The sequence below is a fragment of the Amblyraja radiata genome, chromosome 4 (genome assembly GCF_010909765.2).
Source record: "Amblyraja radiata isolate CabotCenter1 chromosome 4, sAmbRad1.1.pri, whole genome shotgun sequence".
In the NCBI taxonomy this organism is placed as follows: domain Eukaryota; kingdom Metazoa; phylum Chordata; class Chondrichthyes; order Rajiformes; family Rajidae; genus Amblyraja; species Amblyraja radiata.
Window position 1 is genome coordinate 56,937,755 of NC_045959.1, and position 20,364 is coordinate 56,958,118.

Here is a 20,364-nt window from a genome sequence, read left to right on the forward strand (position 1 = left end):
CTTTACAGTTCTTACGATGAAGATGACCATAATTTCTGTGCTAGGAATTGCTTCACTCTGGCAAAATGAATTCACTCGTCACCTGCCATCTTGTCTCTGTGAAGCTACTTAATATAATAACAGGGAGGCACAGCTGTGAAACATTTTGGGTTGACTGAACAGTGTGAGAGGTGTAAGGTAAATGAAAATTAATTTCTTCCAGATGTGTTTTAAGTCCTTCACTGTAAGCACCTGTGGCGTGCCACCATTTTCAACTGATGTCTGGATCAGATGGTATTAGCTACAAGGGGTACCTTGGTGGGCATTAACGAGGGTCCGTAGGGCCCATGTCTGTGCTGTATGACTAGAACTATGACAAGGAGAGAGACACACAAATTGCTGGTGTAAATCAGTGGGTCAGGCAGAATCTCTGGACAAAAAGGATGGGTGACGTTTCGGGTCAGAACCCTTCTTCAGAATGCAAAATAGAGAAGGCCATTACAAAGCATGTCTGGAAACAGATGTACTTCTCATTTTAAACGGAAGGTAGTACTCAGGAAGGGTGGAGCCCATAATGGCCCTTTGTTTGCTGGGGAAGTGAGGGAGGGGCTCATAGTCCTCCCGTCAGAGAGAGGAGGAGATCTACTTCTTCAAAGTAGGCATAACTTTAGCATACAGGGAGGCACGGTGGCATAGCGGTAGAATTGCTGCCTTGCAGTGCCGGAGACCCTGGTTCGATCCTACCTACGGGTGCTGTCTGTACGGAGTTTGTATGTTGTCCCTGTGGCCGCGTGGGATTTCTCCGAGATCTTCAGTTTCCTCCCACTCTCCAAATAAGTACAGGTATGTAGGTTAATTGGCTTGGTAAATGTAAACATTGTCCCTAGTGTGTGCAGGATAATGTTAATGAGCGGGGATCACTGGTCGGTGCGGACCCATTGGGCCAAAGGGCCTGTTGCCGCACTGAATTTCTAAACTAAACTAAACCTTGAGAAGATTTTGCTTTGGAGCAGACAAAATGTGTAGAAAGGATCTGGAGACGCTGGTTTACACCGAATATAGACGCATAGTCCTGGAGTAACTCAGCGGGTCAGGCAGCATCTCTGGAGAAAAGGAATAGGTGATGATTCGGGTTGGGACCTTTCTTATGTTAGATGTTAGTCTAACATCGGTGGTGGGGAAAATTCTGGAGTCAGTTATTAAAGATGGGATAGCAGCACATTTGGAAAGTGGTGAATTCATTGGACAAAGTCAGCATGGATTTATGAAAGGTAAATCATGTCTGACGAATCTTATAGAATTTTTCGAGGATGTAACTAGTAGAGTGGATAATGGAGAACCAGTGGATGTGTTATATCTGGACTTTCAGAAGGCTTTCGACAAGGTCCCACATAAGAGATTAGTATACAAACTTAAAGCACACGGTATTGGGGGTTCAGTATTGATGTGGTTAGAGAACTGGCTGGCAGACAGGAAGCAAAGAGTAGGAGTAAACGGGTCCTTTTCATCGCAAGGCTCAGTGCTGGGACCCCAGCTATTTACAATATATATTAATGATCTGGATGAATTGAATTGAATGCAACATCTCCAAGTTTGCGGATGACACGAAGCTGGGGGGCAGTGTTAGCTGTGAGGAGGATGCTAAGAGGCTGCAAGGTGACTTAGATAGGTTGGGTGAGTGGGCAAATGCATGGCAGATGCAATATAATGTGGATAAATGTGAGGTTTTCCACTTTGGTGGCAAAAACAGGAAAGTAGACTATTATCTGAATGGTGGCCGATTAGGAAAAGGGGAGATGCAACGAGACCTGGGTGTCATGGTACACCAGTCATTGAAAGTAGGCATGCAGGTGCAGCAGGCAGTGAAGAAAGCAAATGGTATGTTAGCATTCATAGCAAAATGATTTGAGTATAAGAGCAGGGAGGTTCTACTGCAGTTGTATAGGGTCTTGGTGAGACCACACCTGGAGTATTGCGTACAGTTTTGGTCTCCTAATCTGAGGAAAGACATTCTTGCCATAGAGGGAGTACAGAGAAGGTTCACCAGACTGATTCCTGGGATGGCAGGACTTTCATATGAGGAAAGACTGAATAGACTCGGCTTGTACACGCTAGAATTTAGAAGATTGAGGGGGGATCTTATAGAAACTTACAAAATTCTTAAGGGTTCAAGAAGGAACTGCAGATGCTGGAAGATCGAAGGTACACAAAAATGCTGGAGAAACTCAGCGGGTGCAGCGAAGGAAATAGGCGATGTTTCGGGCCGAAACCCTTCTTCAGACTGATGGGGGGTGGGGGGGAGAAGGAAGGAAAAAGGGAGGAGGAGGAGCCCGAGGGCGGGGGATGGGAGGAGACAGCTCGAGGGTTAAGGAAGGGGAGGAGACAGCAAGGGCTAGCAAAACTGGGAGAATTCAACGTTCATGCCATCCGGACGCAAGCAACCCATTCTTAAGGGGTTGGACAGGCTAGATGCAGGAAGATTATTCCCGATGTTGGGGAAGTCCAGAACTAGGGGTCACAGTTTAAGGATAAGAGGGAAGTCTTTTAGGACCGAGATGAGAAAATCATTTTTTACACAGAGAGTGGTGAATCTGTGGAATTCTCTGCCACAGTAGCCAGTTCATTGGCTATATTTAAGAGGGAGTTAGATGTGGCCCTTGTGGCTAAAGGGATCAGGGGGTATGGAGAGATGGCAGGGATGGGATACTGAGTTGGATGATCAGCCATGATCATGTTGAATGGCGGTGCAGGCTCGAAGGGCCGAATGGCCTACTCCTGCACCTATTTTCTATGTTTCTATGTTTCAGGAGATGTTGCACAAACCTGGATTGTTTTCTCTGGATTGAAATTTATAAAGTGATGTGAGACATGGATAGGGTAGACATTGAGAAGGGAGACATCAGAACTGCCGAATGCTGGAGTCTGGAGCTAAACAAGTGCTGGAGGAACTATGAAGGACAGGCATCATCTGTGAAGAGAATGGAGGGGTGACTCTTCTCTCTTTTGTTCGAGATGCTGCCTGACCCCCCCCCCCCTGAGTTACTCCAGCAATCTTCTGTTGCTAAATGGGATTGGACACAGTGGGCCGATGGGCCTGTTTCTGAGCTGTATGACTCTTAAATGTGGCAAGAACACAGGTAGTGAGACACTAGGAAGGCAAGGGTCATCTGTTTGGGAAAGATTTAGATATGGACTATATATGGGTAGGTGGACAAAGCTTTTACCTTACGCCTCCTCCAACCGCATCTACTGTGTCAGCTGTTCTTGGTGTGGACTCCTATATATCGGCGAGACCAAGCACAGACTAGACGATCATTTCAGTCCGCCTTGGTCTGAAATCTCCCATTTGCCAAGAATTTTAATGCCCCTGTCCCACAGGAAACCTGAACGGAAACCTCTGGAGACTTTGCGCCCCACCCAAGGTTTCCGTGCGGTTCCCGGAGGTTCCCGGAAGTTTTTGTTAGTCTCCCTACCTGCTTCCACTACCTGCAACATCCGGCAACCACCTGCAACCTCCGGGAACCGCACAGAAACTTTGGGTGGGGCGCAAAGTCTCCAGAGGTTTCCGTTCAGGTTTCCTAAGTGGGACAGGGGCATAACACTCCTTCCAATTCCATTACTGACCTTTCGGCAGACACAAAAAGCTGGAGTAACTCAGCGGGACAGGCAGCATCTCTGGAGAGAAGGAATGGGTGATGTTTTGGGTCGAGACCCTTCTTCAGACCATCATTAATCACACTATCCACAGTGGCCTCTTACATAACCCTGATTTTCATCACTCCAGCATTGGCCTCAACTATCCAGGTTCTAAACTCTGGATTACCAAGTTACCAAGTATTACTGATATCTCCCATTAACCTTTCTGTCCTGGGCCTCCTCCACTGTCAGGGTGAAGCCACACGCAAATTGGAGGAACACCATCTCATATTTCGCTCGGGCAGCTTACAACCTAATGGTATAAATATTGGTTTATTTAACTTTGTGACCCTCTCTCTCCGTTCTTCCCCCACCCCAGTCGCTGTACTAGTTTCACTGTCGTTCCAAGTAGTTTCACTGTTTGTATCACTCGTTATCACCTTCTCCACAACAATGGACCATTGTGGGCTCCACTTTTCCTTGATCTGGCTTTGATTTGCCCTTTTGCATATCTTTCACTCATTTGTTCTCTCTACCTTTTCATATCTCTCCTTTCCCTCTTCTGAAGGAGGGTTTGAGCTGAAACATCACCTATTCCCTTTCTCCAGAGATACTGCCTGACCCGCTGAATTACTGCAGCATTTCTAAGTCTGTCTTTAGATCAAAGACATTGGCTTTGCGGAATGTGGGAGAAGGCGGGATGAAGAGGTTGACGAAATGAAATCGGCGTTCATCAAATGCGGAGCAATAAACGTCAGTATGGATGGAGAGGCGATAATCAGTGGGACGCAGAGACCCCAGAGGTTTGTAGGGCTGGTGGAAGTTAGAGGAATGGAGAGACCCAGGGGATGAGAAATGAGGGCAGTCGTGTATGTTATTTGCCTGACAGTTATATTCTTCAGGGGTGTTGAAATTTACAACTGACTATCCCTTCAGAATCACCTTCATCGTTTATCAGAGATGAGTGGGTCCTGACAAATACTGCAACTCACCAGACAGATATTTTCTCCCCTCCTCTTCCCCCCCCCCTCCCCCCTTCTCTCCCTCCTCTCTCTCTCTCTATCTCTCTATCTCTCTTTCTCTCTTTCTCTTCCTCTCACCACCACTCTCCCTCTCCCTATCATTCTCCCTCTCTACAACTACCACACAACTACCACTCTCTATATCACTCTCTCTATCCCCCTCTCTATCACACGCTCTTTCTCTTGCTACCACCCCCACCGCTGTCTCTTTCTCTCTCCATCTCTCTCTTTCTCTCGCCCACCTCTTTCTTCTCTTTCCCCCTTTGCTCCCTATTCTGCATACAGCACTATGAAAGAAAAGCACTCTTGTCTATTTTTCTCTATGTACCTGGTGCACGTAGCCAGCATTAGCAGCTTCCCCAACATAAACCAGCGGGTTATTGTTTCAACAATGTGTTGGTTTTGAAATAAAGTTAGTGCAAAGATGAGATTGCCTTTTCCTATCTAGTTAGCTGACTGGTTAGCATGCAACAAAAGCGTTTCACTGTACCTCCGTATACATCACAATAAATTAAACTAAAATCTATATACCTGTCCAAGTGTCTTAAATAGTTACAGTATCTGCCTCAACTACCTCCTGTGGCAGCTTTCTCCAAATACTCACCACCTTCTGAGTGAAAACATTGCCCCTCAGGTTCCTATTAAATCTTTCCCATCTCACCTTATTTTCGCCTCATTTTTGAGTTTAAGAGGTGGATAGAAAGTCAATATATCGTCTGATTGGGGTGCCTAAAACCAGGGGCACTGTCTCATATTTCACTTGGGCAGCTTACAACCCAGCGGTATGAATATTGATTTCTCTAACTTCAAGCAATCCTTGCATTCCCTCTCTCTCTCTCTCTCTCTCTCTCTCTCTCTCTCTCTCTCTCTCTCTCTCTCTCTCCATCCCTCCCCCCGCCATAGTTGTTCCACTAGTTTCACTGTATCACTTTTATCACCTTCGCCACAGCCAACAATGGACCATTGTGGGCTCCACTTTTCCTTGATCATCAATGCTGGCTATGATTTGTTCTTTTCATACCTTTCATTCATTTGTTCTTTGTACATTTTCATATCTCTAGTTTCCCTGTCCCCTAACTTTGTGTGAAGAATGGTCTCGACCTGAAACATCACCTATTGCTTTTCTCCAGAGATGCTGCCGGAGGGTTGTGAATTTGTGGATTTTTTTGCCACAGAAGGCTGTGGAGGCCAAGTCTGTGGATAATCTTTTAAGGCAGAGATGGACAGATAGATTCGCGATTAGTACGGGTGTCGGAGGTTATGGGGAGAAGGCAGGAGAATGGGGTTAGGAGGGAGAGATAGATCAGCCATGGTCAAATGGTGGAGTAGACTTGATGGGCCGAATGGCCAAAGTCTACTCCTATCACATTACCTTGTGACCAGCTGTGTTACTCTAGCATTATGTGTCTATCTTTGGTGTAAATTAGTAACTGCAGTTCCTACTTGCGCACAGTCTAATTTAATTCTGTTTATTATTGTCATATGTCCAGAGATATGATGAAATCATACTGTTAATGAGTACAATAGATCCTCTGCTGCAACAGCCGGCAGAGAGTCGCCATGTTCCGGCGCCATCTTGCAACTTCCACGTCTCTGAAAAGTCCGATCTTGGTCCAAGAGGATCTGCAGTTTCTTATGCATCTCACTCTAAGGCCTGGTTTTCTGGCGGTACTGGATGTATGAAGTAGGGGTCTGCCTGACCCAGCGCGATGCCGTCGCCCCTTCCACCGCAGGCTGCGCACGATCTGCTCGCCCGCCTGGCTGTTGTAGGGCCTCCCGCAGCCGTCTCCACCAACACCACCGCTCGAGGTTGTGAGGTTGCCTAAAATTGTCGAATTCAGCATTCATTTTGCTGGGTTGTAAGCTGCCCAAGCGAAATATGAGGTGCATGTTCCTCCAGTTCGCATGTGACCTCACTCTGGCAATGGAGGAGGCCCAGGATGGAAAGATCAGTGTGGGAATACGAAGGGGAGTGTAAATGTTTAGCAACTGGGAGATCCAGCAGGCCTTGGTGGGCCAAGCGTGCTAGTCTACTGGAGTTCACAATGCCTGACCAGAGAATTTCAACACATACTAACTATTAGTATATTAGCTATGTGGCTGGCACAGTGACTCAGCGGGTAGAGCTGCTGCCTCAAAGCACCAGAGACCCACCTTCAATCCTGACATCCGCTGCTGTCTGTGTTGAGTTTTCACGTTCTATCTGTGACTGCATGGATTCTCCAACCTGCGACCGACCTCGAGGGTCCGGAGGTAGAGCCAGCCAGGACTCACCAACGCGAGGCTGGCCGTCTTCGAGCTGTGGCGACGTCCGGGTAGCGGCACGACTCGGCGCTCCGGTGAGGGCGGACGGCGCGGAGCTGAGACACTCTCGTGTGAGCGGCACGGCTACCGGCTGGAAGGCGCTCCCGTGTGAGCAGCCCGGTGCGGGGCTGAGACGCTGCCGTGTGGGTGGCCTGGCTACCGGCTGGAAGGCGCTCCGGTGAGGGCGGACCGGCTCCCGGCTGGAAGGTGCTCCAGTGGGGGAAGCCCGGTGCGGGGCTGAGACGCTGCCTTGTGGGCGGCCCGGTGCGGGGCGGAGACGGTGCTCCGGCGGCTGAGGCGGCGGCGACCTGGATCCGGGGCTCGGCCGCGGGCCAGTGGATGACAATGTCGGGAGCTCGCAGGTCACAGGCTGGTGCCTGTTTTCCGGAGCTCCCGTTGCAACAGCTGCGTCCGCTGGACTGGAGGGCGGCAGCTTCGACCACCCCCGGGCCGCGGAGCTTGAACCGCGGGACTGATACCATCGCCCGGTGGGGTATCGCCTCGGCGCAGAGGGAGAAGAGGAGGGAAGAGACAGTAACTCTAAGACTTTTGCCTCCATCACAGTGAGGAGGTGTTTGGTGAACTCACTGTGGTGGATGTTAATTTGTGTTTATTGTGTTTTGTTATTATTACATGTATGGCTGCAGGCAACAGCATTTCGTTCAGACCGAAAGGTCTGAATGACAAATAAAGGATTCAATTCAATCAATTCAATTCTGGGTCTTCCCGTTTCCTCCCACATCCCAAAGACGTACAGGTTTGCAGGTTAATTGACTTTGGTAAAATATTGTAAATTGTCCCTAGTGTGTAGGATAATGTAAGTGCACAGGGTGATCAATGGTCAGCGCGGTGGGCCGAAGAACGTGTTTCCGTGCTGTATCTCTAAAGTTTAAAGTGTTCCTTCTAACAATGGAGTAGGCCATTTGGCCTCTCAGGTCCACACCACCTCACAGCGCAATCCTGTTAATGTCGTTTCCCCCACTTATTTCCCTGGTAAATTCCCGCCGTTCCATCACGGGTACTAACCTCCCCACCATCGAAGGGATCTACCGGAGGTGCTGCCTCAAGAAGACAGACAATATCATCACAGACAACCTTGGCCACGCTCTCCTCTCACTGCTACCATCAGCAAGAAGATACAGGAACCTGAGAACCGTGACCTCCAGCTTCAAGGACAGCTTCTTCCCAACAACCATCAAGCTCTTGAACACTGCAACACTAACCATAACCCTACCTGAACCACGACTGGCTTGGCACTATTGAGGCTGCACTATGTACTTAAGTCTGGTTTACCTGGAATAATTCTCAAGGTCATAGTTATTCGGCACGGAAACAGATCCTTACCCATGTCGACCAAGATGCCCCATCTACACTCGTCTCATCTGCCCCGTGTTTGGCCCATATCCCTCTGAATGCATCCTATCCAAGTACCCATCCAAATGTCGTTAAGATGTTATAATAGTACCTGCTTCAACTACCTCCTCTGGCAGCTCATTCCATATACCCACCACTCATTGTGTATAAAAGTTTCATTTAAATCTTTCCCCTCTCACCTTAAGCCTCTGTCCTCTGGTTCATGATCCCCTACTCTGGGTAGACGACTCCATCTATTATAGATGCTGCCTCGCACGCTGAGTTTCTCCAGCATTTTTATCTACCGTCTATTCTATCTATTCCCCTCATGACTTATACACCTCTATAAAATCATTTCTCATCCTCCTCTGTGCCAACTAATAAAGTCCAAGCCTGAATATTTTATTATTGGCCTGAGCTATAATTAGCCTAGAATAATTAATTGTATATTTATTTTGTTGCCTTAATGTGCCTGTAAAGCTGCAGCAGCACAGATTTCATGTTTTAGTTCCGGTGCATTGGACAATTAAACATTCCTGTCTCTTCAAATCTATTCTCTTGCGCATTGCCATGGTCTTCAGATTATCACACGAGCTATGTACACGCTAAGATTGAATCGATTAATAGATTGGAAAACACAACCCTTTGGCCCACCGAGTCCATGCTGACCATCGATCACCCATTCACACTAGTTCTATGTTATCCAACGTTCACATCCACTCCAGTCGTGTTGCTTGACTGGCTGAGTTACTTCAGAATTTGGTGAATATCTTCGGTATAAAACCAGCATCTGCTACACATATTCTGTTATGTTGCTGCCAGTAAGAATTTCATTGTTCCGTTTTTGGAACATATGACAATAAAACACTTTTGACTCTTGAGGGTGCCTGTCTCAACTACCTTCTTTTGACTTTAGACTTTAGAGATACAGGGTGGAAACAGGCCCTTCGGCCCACCGCGTCCACGCCGACCTGTGATCACCCCGTACACTAGCACTAGTCTGACTACCCTTGGGACAATTTACAATTCCCAGTTAACCTACAAACCTGCACGTCTTTGTAGTGTGGGAGGAAACCGAAGCACCCGGAGAAAACCCACGCGGTCACAGGGAGAACGTGCAAACTCCGTACAGACAGCACCCATGGTCTGGATCGAACCCGGGTCACTGGCGCTGTGAGGCAGCAGCTCTACCGCTGAGGCCTGCGTGCCGTCCTTGTGTCTTGATCCCGCTTCCTCTTAAACGTATATCAGTGCCACCCACCTTTAACTGATCCATGTTCTCACCCTGTTTTGAAATGAGCCGCACTCTGAATTATTGACCCGCTGAAGTATTCCATTAACACTTAGACTAAGCCGTCATTGACTGTGTATATCAATAATACAGCAGCATCGAACTCCAGCAGTCTTGTCGTTACCGCTCGCACCCTGAGGCCCTCATTATTCTCCTCTCCCTCTCTGTCTAGTAATGAGAAACCTGGGGGGCCGACCCGTGACTAAAGCGCCCTCCAAAGTGACAATGCTGCTGACTTTAGTTTAGAGATACAGCGTGGAAACAGGCCCCATCGGCCCACCGAGTCTGCGTCGACCAGCGATCCCCGTACACTAGCAATATCTTGCACACTATGGACAATTTTACAACTTTTACCAAAGCCAAATTAACCCACAAACCTGTACGTCTTTGGAGTGTGGGAGGAAACCGGAGCAACCGGGGAAAACCCACACGGTCACAGGGAGAACATGCAAACTCCGTACAGACAGCACCCATGGTCAGGATAGAACCCACTGTAAGGCAGCAACCTTAGCCGCTGAGCCACTGTGCCATTGTCTTGCTAATGTTTATCTTTTAAATCCGTGCTTTAGTTTGATTTTGTTCTTGGTGGGAAGGTATGTTTGGGTTCCTTGCTTGTGATGGTCTGCAGCAGGATATCATGAGAGGAATAGGGTGAACACAAAATGCTGGAATACCTCAGCGGGGGAGAAGGAATGGGTGATGTTTCGAGTCGAGACCCTTCTTCACCCATTCCTTCTCTCCAGAGATGGTCAATAGACAATAGGTGCAGGAGTAGGCCATTCGGCCCTTCGAGCCAGCACCGCCATTCAATGTGATCATGGCTGATCATCCCCAATCAGTACCCCGTTCCTGCCTTCTCCCCATATCCCCTGACTCCATTATCTTTAAGAGCCCTCTCTAGCTCTCTCTTGAATGTATCCAGAGAAGCAGTAGATGAAGTTGTGCACAAATGCCCCCCTAATAATCGTGCCAAGGGATGGACACAGTCCATTCAGCCCTTTGAGTCTGTGCTAGCTTTTTATTCCCCACCATCGAAGAGATCAAAAAGGCAGCCAGCAGCATCATCAACCCACACCACCATGGCCATGCTCTCATCTCACTGCTACCATCGGGAGGAAGGTATAGAGCAGGGGAATCAAGAACCAGAGGATTGAGGTTTAAGGTGAGAGGGAAAGGAGGGGCAACTTTTTCCGCGCAGAGGGTGGTGCGTGTGTGGAACGAGCTGCCAGAGCAGGTAGTTGAGGCAGGGACTATAACATTAGTTTAGTTTTTTTTTTAAGTTTAGTTTATCATTGTCATGTGTACCAAGGTACACTGAGAAGCTTTCTCATTGCATGCTAACCAGTCAGCAAAAAGATTATACATGATTACAATCAAGCTGTCCGCAATGTACAGATACAGGATAAAGAGAACAACATTTAATGCAAGATAAAGTCCTGTCAAGTCCGATTAAAGATAGTGTGAGGGTCTCCAATGAGGTAGGTGGTAGGTCAGGACCGCCCTCTAGCTGCTGACAGGATGGTTCAGTTGCCTGATTGGGAAGAAACTCTCGTTGGAGTGTGTGATTTCACACTTCTATACTTTTTGCCTGATAGGAGAGTGGAGGAGAGGGAAAGCATTTAAAAGACATTTGGACAGGTACATGGATTGGAAAGGTTTAGAGGGCCAAACAGGGGCAGGTGGGACTAGCGTTGATGAAGCATCTTGGTCAGCAATTTGGGTCGAAGGGCCTGTTTCCCTGCCGTCAGGCTCCATGGCTCCATGACTTTGTTGAAGCTAAGAATTGCCACTGCATCCACAAAACAAGATCACGGTAGTTTCACCTCTTTCAGGAGCATTTTCTCCGAGTGTGTCCTATTTATGTGTCATCTGAATTTACTGTGAAATTAAATTTGAGGAGAGAATTTGCATTTTATTCCCTTCAAAAACCCTATCTAATTCAAATAAAACTGGAGGCTATTAATTGTTTTACCGGCTGTTTTCAAATGGTCGCCTTCCTTGCTATCTGATAGTGCTGGAATTCACCAGAGGGGATAGCGAGAAATAGAGTCAGGGCTGGCAATTTGTCTTCCAAGCGAATGTTTGGACGAGGATTTTGCAGGGAATTGTACCGTACACACTCTACATCTCCGCAGGTTTCCTCCCCTGTGTCCTGGGGTGATGTTCAAAGTGCCTTGGATTTGTGTCAATTATAACACCCTAGAAAGAGAGTTGTTGAAGCAGATAGCAACTCGACCTGCATTTTTGTTCTTACTGAAGCCGTTGTCTTCCAATCATGAAAAATCACATCTATTTTTCATTATGCCTGCAACGTATAACAATACATGCACATTCCAGGATTTCAAATTCATTCTCTTCATGAGCCCAAAGGCATAGAAGTAATCTGTAGGGCATTTTAAAATAAAACACACACACACACATACACAGGACTGGAGACATTTTGTGCAAAGCACAGTGGCACAGCGGTTGTTGCTGCCTTACAGAGCCAGAGATCCGAGTTTGATCCAGACCACGGGTGTCGTCTCTGCGGAGTTTGTACCTTGTCCCCTGACCTGCATGGAATTTCTCTGGGAGTTCTCGTCTACAGGAGTCACTGCCTCAAAAAGGCAGCCGGCACCATCAGAGACACACCTCACCCTGGCCACGCTCGCATTTCACTCCTGCCATCATAGATACATAGATACATAGAAAATAGGTGCAGGAGTAGGCCATTCGGCCCTTCGAACCTGCACCGCCATTCAATATGATCATGGCTGATCATCCAACTCAGTATCCCGTACCTGCCTTCTCTCCATACCCCCTGATCCCTTTAGCCACAAGGGTCACATCTAACTCCCTCTTAAATATAGCCAATTAACTGGCCTCAACTACCTTCTGTGGCAGAGAGTTCCAGAGATTCACCACTCTCTCTGTGAAAAATGTTTTTCTCATCTCGGTCTTAAAGGATTTTCCCTCTATCCTTAAACTGTGACCCCTTGTTCTGGACTTCCAAAACATCGGGAACAATCTTCCTGCATCTAGCCTGTCCAACCCCTTAAGAATTTTGTACGTTTCTATAAGATCCCCCCTCAATCTCCTAAATTCTAGCGAGTACAAACCGAGTCTATCCAGTCTTTCTTCATATGAAAGTCCTGACATCCCAGGAATCAGTCTGGTGAACCTTCTCTGCACTCCCTCTATGGCAATAATGTCCTTCCTCAGATTTGGAGATCAAAACTGTATGCAATACTCCAGGTGTGGTCTCACCAAGACCCTGTACAACTGCAGTAGAACCTCCCTGCTCCTGTACTCAAATCCATTTGCTATGAATGCTAACATACCATTCGATTTCTTCACTGCCTGCTGCACCTGCATGCCTACTTTCAATGACTGGTGTATCATGACACCCAGGTCTCGTTGCATCTCCCCTTTTCCTAATCGGCCACCATCAGGAAGAAGGTACAGGACTCTGAAAACCATGACCTCCAGATTCAGGAACAGCTTCTTCCCAACAACCATCCGGCTTGAACACTACAAACACAAACTAAACTAGGAGCTGCAAACTGCCTTGGTTGCACTTGCGTCTTCGGGCATTTTTGGCACTAATGTTTGTTTTTTAAATTCAGGGTCATACAGCGTGGAAACAGGCCCTTTGGCCCAACTTGCCCACACCGACCAAAATGCACCATCTACACTAGTCCTACCTGCTTGCGTTTGGCCCATATCCCTAACCTGTCCTATCCATATACCTGTCTGATTGTTCCTTAAACGTTACAATAGTCCCTGACTCAAGTGCCTCCTCTGGCAACTCGTTCCATACACCCACAACCCAATTTACTATACGAGTTGAAAATTAACAATTTATTGAACTGTTTTGTTCATTATGTTGTTTATGCACACTGTGTTTACAGACCTGTTATGCTCCTGCAAGGAAGAATCTCATAGTTGTGTTTCAGTATATATGACAATTAAACACTTAACTCTTGAAGTTTCTTCTTCCCACATCCAACCCTCCATTCCAACCCTTAATTATTTTGGAGGCACAAGCAGCCAACATAATCAAAGACTTGTCACACGCCAGTCATTCCTTCTTCTCCCCGCTCCCGTCCGGCAGAAGGTACAGAAGCTCGAAAGCGCACACCACCAGACTCAGGAACAGCTTCTTCCCCTCTGTTATCAGGCTTCTGAACGGTCCTTCCATAAGTTAGGGTACTGTCCGATTCACCTCTACCCCGTTGTGGACATTGGACTTTGTCTCTGGAGCTGATGCGCAACAATGCTGGGAACTATATTCTGCACTCAGTTCCACCTAATGGTTTGATTGTAATTATGTACAGTATTATCTGATGCAAAACAAAGCTTGCACAGTATCTTGGTACATGACAATTATAAACTTCATCCTAAAGATTAGAGAACCACGGGCTGCACAGTGGAGCAGTTGCTGCCTTACAGCGCCAAAGACCCGGGTTCGATCTTGACTAACGGGTGTGTTTGTACACAGTTTGTACCTTCTCCCTGTGACCGCGTGGGTTTCCTCCGGGTGCTCCAGTTTCCTCCCAGACTCCAAAGATGTAGACGTTTGTAAGTTAATTGACGTCTATAAAATTGTAAATTGTTCCTAGTGTGTAGGATAGTGTTAGTGTACGGGGTGATCGCTGGCCAGCAGGCCAAAGGGCCTGTTCCCATGCTGTAAGTCTTCTGTGTTTTCACATTTCTGCATCTCTTGCCTGATGGGAGTGGGAGAGACTGGCCAGGAGAGAGTGGATGTGGAGAGGATGTTTCCATTAGTGGGAGAGTCTAGGACCAGAGGGCATGGCCTCAGAATAAAAGGACGTATCTTTAGAAAAGAGGAGGAGGAATTTATTTTGCCCGGGTGTGGTGGATCTGTGGAATTCATTGCCACAGACAACTGTGGAGGCCAAGTCAATAGATATTTTTAAGGCGAAGATTGACAGATTCTTTATTAGTCCGGGTGTCCGGGGTTATGGGAAGAAGACAGGAGAATGAGGATGAGAGGGAAAGATAGGTCGGCCATGATTGAATGGGGGAGTAGGCTTAATGGACCGAATGGACTAATTCTGCTCCTAGAACCTATATGACCAGGGTGAGAGTCGTCCTTATTATGCTGGTGGCCTTGCCAATGTAGCATGAAGTGTAGATGTACTCAATGGAAGGGAGGTTGTCACTTCAGGGAGGTTTCACATCTATTACCCCGCACCGATTTTCTTGTTATTTTGGAAATTGCCGCTGGAATTCTACTCCTGCGGTTACACGATTATTTTATCAAGTTTTCCCCTCAATTGTATCACACCATTCACCCAATTAGTCCCTAGGCAGCACATTGCTTTTCCCGTCTGCTCTGAATTTTCTTCTGAATTCCCCCTTGCATGTATTAATGACTGTCTTCTCATGGGTTCCAGGTTGGGACTCCTCTCAGGAGTTGAAACACTGCTCTGAACCTGTCTTAACAATCCCGAGCCAATTGTAGAGGTTGCTAATCAGATCCTTCTTGCCTCCAACTCTTCCAGGGAATAAGACCATAAGACATAAGGGTGGCGCAGCGGTAGAGCTGCTGCCTCACAGCGCCAGAGAGCCGGGTTCGATCCTAACTACGGGTGCTGTCTATGTGGAGTTTGTACGTTCTCCCTGAGTCCGTGTGGGGTTATCTCCAGGTGCTCTGATTTCCTCCCACACTCCAAAGGCTGACAGGTTTGTAGGTTAATTGGCTTGAGTAAAATTTGTAATTGCCTCTAGTGTGTCGGATAGTGCTAGTGTACGTGGTGATGGCTGGTCGGAGCAAACTTGATGGGGCAAAGTGCCTGTCTCTATTCTGTATCTCTAACCTCTAAAGTTCCTCATATTTTGATTGAGTAGCTTACAACCCAGAGGTATGAAAGTTGGATTGTCTAATTTTAAGTAACTTCTATATATGCTCCCCCCTCCCTCCTTGCCCCTTCCTTCACCATAGTTGTTTTACCATTTCCACAGTCCTCCACATTATTTCCCACTTGAGATTACACCTTCCCCAGCCAAAAGTGGACTGACCAGGCATCGCCTTCCCTGGGGCCATTTGTGGCCAACCCTGATTTGTCCTGGTCTTCTCTCACCTTCAGCTCTCCACTCAGCCCCACTTTCATTTTGAAGAAGGGTCCCGACACGAAACACATCCTTTTTCTCCAGCGATGCTGCCTGACCCGCTGAATTACTCCAGCACTCTGTGTCTATCTTTGGTAGAAAGCAGCATCTGCAGTTCTTTGTGTCCACATCATCTGTGCACAGTCCAGCCTTTCAGAGTCAGAGACTTACATCCTGGAAACAGACCCTTCGGCCCAACTTGCCCACACCCACCAACATGTCCTATCTACACTAATCCCACTTGCCTGCGTTTGGCCCATATCCCTTTAAACCTGTCCTATCCAAGTACCTATCTAATTATTTCTTAAACATTGCAATAGTACCTGCCTCAACTACCTCCTCCGGCAGCTCATTCCATACACCTACCACCCTTTGCGTAAAGAAGTTAACCCTCCAGGTTCCTATGAAATCTTCCCCCTCCCCTCACCTTAAACCTATGTCCTCTGGTTCTCAATGCCTCTACTCTGGGCAAGACACTATGTTTGTTCACTTGATGTATTCCTCTCATTATTTTGTACACTTCTATAAGATCACCACTCATCCTCCTTTGCCTGAATCCCAGCCTGCGCAACCTCTCCCTATAGCTCAGGCCATTGAATCCCTGTGAATCATCTGCACCCTTTCCAGCTTGACATCTTTTCTATAACATGGTGCCTAGAACTGAACACAATACTGTAAATGTGGCCTCACTGCCATTTTATATAACTGCAACATGACCTCCCAACTTCTCTTCTCAATGTTGATGGGAAATGATGGGATTCTCAACAGGTTAGATAACGTCTAACAATGATGATGATGCTGCCTGACCTGCTGAGTACTTCCAGCATTTTCTATTTTTATTTCAGATTTCCAGCACCTGCAATTTTTTTCTCTGTTTTCAGTAGTTGAACTAGTTCAAGTTCAAAACAGAAAGTGCTGGAGGAACTCAGCGGGTCAGGCGGCATCTGTGGAGGGAATGGACAGGCGACGTTTCCGATCGGGACCTTCCTCCATTGCCAGAGGGAGGCCACACGCAAACTGGAGGAACAGCACCTCGTATTCCGCTTGGGTAGCTTACAGCCCAACGGTATGAACATTGAATTCTCCAATTTTAGGTACCCTCCCCCCCCTTGTTTCCCTCCCTTTCCCATTCCCCCCATCCCATGTGCACATTTTCTCCCACTATCCTGCCCCCCTTTTGCTTCTTCCCATCGCTTTCCATCCATATCCGGCTTTACATTTCACTGCTTTTCTCCCCATATCTGACACCCTTTTGTCTCCTTTCCATCTCTAGCCTTTGTCACTTACTCCACCCACCTGCCTATCCAACTCCACCTCACCTGCATCCACCTATCACTCACCAGGCTTTGTCCTGCCCCCACCTCTCTTCCACATCTCCCTCCCTGCTACAATCAGTCTGAAGAAGGGTCCCAACCCAAAACGTCACCGTTCCACGTCCTCCAGAGATGCTGCCAGATCCGCTGAGTTACACATTGTGTCTATTGAAGTTTATTTGTTGAGTTTAGTTTATTGTTACGTGCACCGAGGTACAGTGAAAAACTTTTGTTGCGTGCTAACCAGTCAGCGGAAAGACAATACATGATTACAATCGAGCCGTCCACAGTGTACAGATCCAGGATAAAGGGAATAACATTTAGTGCAAGGGTAAGATATTATTGTCATGTACACTGAGGTACATTGAAAAGCTTTTGTTGCGTGCTATCCACTCGAATCAGATTAAACCATACATGAACACCATCAAGCCAAAGACAAGTACAAAAGGTTTTGATCAATTGATTAAAAGATACAGAATGGAAACAAGCAGGCACCGTCTGGGGAGGGAAGGAATAAACGGCATGGTGGCGCAGCAAGAGAGTTGCTGCCTCACAGCGCCAGAGACCCGGGTTCCATCCTGACTACAGGTGCTGTCTGTACGGAGTTTGTACGTTCTCCCTGTGACCGCGTGGGTTTCCCCCGGGTGCTCCGGTTTCTTCCCACACCAAAGATGCTGATGTTTGTAGGTTAATTGGCTTCTGTAAATTGTAAATTGTCCCTAGTGTGTAGAATAGAGCTCGGGTACAGGGTGATCACTGGTCACGTGGACTCGGTGGGTTGAAGGTCCCATTTCTGCACTGTCTCTCTAAATGAATGAATACTTTATTGTCACATGTGACAAGTCACAGTGAAATTTGTCTAAAGACACTTTGGGTAGGGACCCTTCTCAGATCAAACCACTGTCCGTTCCCTCCACAGATGCTGCCTGTCCAACTGAGTTACTCCAGCACTTTGTGTCCTACTTGTTGACCTCATACACTGACTGTTTCTCCCTTCACGGATGATGCCTGATCTCCTGAGTACTGCAGGCTTTTTGTGATTTTATGCCTGTTAGTAGTTGGAATCAATTTTGGTGATTTTTCCGTAAGAAATTATTTTGCAGAGACATTTCTGCTGATTTGTAGCTCAGCTTTCTGTTCAGCTCCTTGTAACTAAAAGTGGAAGAGTCTAGGACCAGAGGGCACAGCCTTACAATAAAGGGTTGTACTTTATAAAGGAGGAGGTATTTCTTTAGCCAGAGGGTGGTGAATCTGTAGAATTCATTGCCGCAGACAGCGGTGGAGGCCAGGTCATTTGATATTTTTAAGGCGGAGATTGACAGATTCGTGATTAGTACGGGTGTCAGGGGTTATGGAGAGAAGGCAGGGGAATGGTGTTGAGAGGGAAAGATAGATCAGCCGCGATTGAATGGCGGAGTTGACATGGGCCACATGCCCTAATTCTTCTCCTTTCAGCTAGAACTACACAAAGAGTGAGTTTATTATTCAAATAAACCAACAAACAAACGTGGACAATTCATTAAATGCAGGAAGGAACTGCAGATGCTGGTTTATACCGAAGGTAGGCACAAAATCCTGGAGTAACTCAGCGGGTCAGGCAGCATCTCCACTTTTTTTTTAGTTCAGGAATTCTGCACGTGTGCAGGAGGTAGCCCCGATGCAGTCATCAATGTAGGGGAGATAGAGTCCGGGGATAGGGCCAGTGTATGCCTGGAACACTGGTGTCAGAGGCTATGGAGAGAGTGGGGTTAGGAGGGAGCGAGAGATCAGCCAAGTATAGGAAGGAACTGCAGATGCTGGTTTAAACTGAAGAAGGGTCTCGACCCGAAACGTCACCCATTCCTTCACTCCAGAGATGCTGCCTGTCCCGCTGAGTTACTCCAGCTTTTTATGTCTATGATAGATCAGCCATGATTCAATGGTGTAGACTTGATGGGCCGGATGGCCTAATTCTACTACTATCATTTACGATCTTATGAACAGGGATTGTTTGCTGTACCCTACAAAGATGCTGCCTGATCCGCTGAGTTACTGCAGCTTTTTGTGTCTATCGTTGCATTATTTATAGCTTTTAGCTGGGCCCGAGGCTTCTCACAGGGGCGGCTGTCTTTAAAGCACCTTGGCAACGTAGTACAGTTCAGCATTCCCAAGGGGGTTTCGGCTGTCTGCCGGGGACAACTGTTTGCAGCTGCAGGAGGGGCCGCTGAGCAGGGAAATGGAGTGAGTTGTTTTTGCACAGCGCCCTGACAGAAAGGCCAAGAAAAGCTGTTTCAACACGAGCAATCAAAAGGAATACTTAGAACTGTTGAATAATGCACATCAAAGGTAGATGCAGCAAAATCATGTCCTCTTCTCCAATTCTCAGTCACCCGATTAAGTTTAGTTTAGTTTACTTTAGAGATACAGCGTGAAAACAGGCCCTTCGGCCCACCGAGTCTGTGACGACCAGTGATTCCCGCACAGTTACACTGTCCTATACACTAGGGACAATTAACAATTTTACCAAGTCAATTAACCTACAAACCCGTGCGTCTTTGGCGTGTGGGAGGAAACCAGAGCACTGGAAACCCATGCGATATCCATGTATCTGTCCAAGGTGCTGTTATAGCACCTGCCTCAACTACCTTCTCAGGCAGCATGTTCCATATATCCACCATAGTCGCCCCTCAGGTTGGTATTAAATCTCTCCCCACTCACCTTAAATCTATGCCCCCTGGCTCTTGATTCCTTGGGGAAATAACTTTGTGCATTCACCCTATCAATTGGTATAATGGACGAGTTGGATGACTTTGTGAATTTATGGGCCAAACTTGGCCGCATGGGACTAACGTGGATGGGGCATCTTGGCCGGCATGAATGAGTTGGCCTGAAGGGCGTTTCCTTGCTCAATGCCTCCCGCTCAATCTCGATATTGTAACGTGCTAACCCAGAAACAATAATCCATACATGCTCGAATATGGAGCAATAATGAAAGAACTCAACAGGTCAGGGAGCATCTGTTGAGGTAATGGACAGACCACGTTTTGGATTGAAACCCATCATCTAAACTGAGAGAGTGGGGGATAATAGCCAATGTAAAGGTTTCGGGCAAGAGTTAGCAAGCGACAGGTGATACATAGTGAAGAGGGGTTTCATTGAGATAAGCCCAAGGTAGGTAAAGGTTCTAAAACAAATTGGAGCACTGTGATTAGAAATCATGATGAAAATTGTACCTCAAACATCGGGAAAACCTACACCAAATTAGCAAAAGGACTCAAAGTGCTGGAGTAACTCGGCAGGTCAGGCAGCATCTCTGGAGCAAGTGACGTTCAGGTCGGGAACGTTCTTCAGGCCTCTCAATTAGTAATATATT

At 47.2% G+C, this 20,364-nt stretch overlaps 1 protein-coding gene across 6 annotated transcripts in view; it reads left to right on the forward strand.

Annotated features, from left to right (window-relative positions):
• The window catches only part of kctd1 (potassium channel tetramerization domain containing 1), a 96,989-nt gene that overhangs the window by 62,179 nt on the left and 14,446 nt on the right, over positions 1–20,364 (forward strand). The window contains exon 1 of one of the 6 annotated variants that reach the window (XM_033019501.1): positions 16,711–16,765. The exons of the other annotated variants lie outside the window; for them this stretch is intronic. The gene's annotated coding sequence lies outside the window, so the exon portion shown is untranslated. Of the gene's footprint in view, positions 1–16,710; positions 16,766–20,364 lie in introns of those variants that run through there. 6 annotated transcript variants of the gene reach the window in all.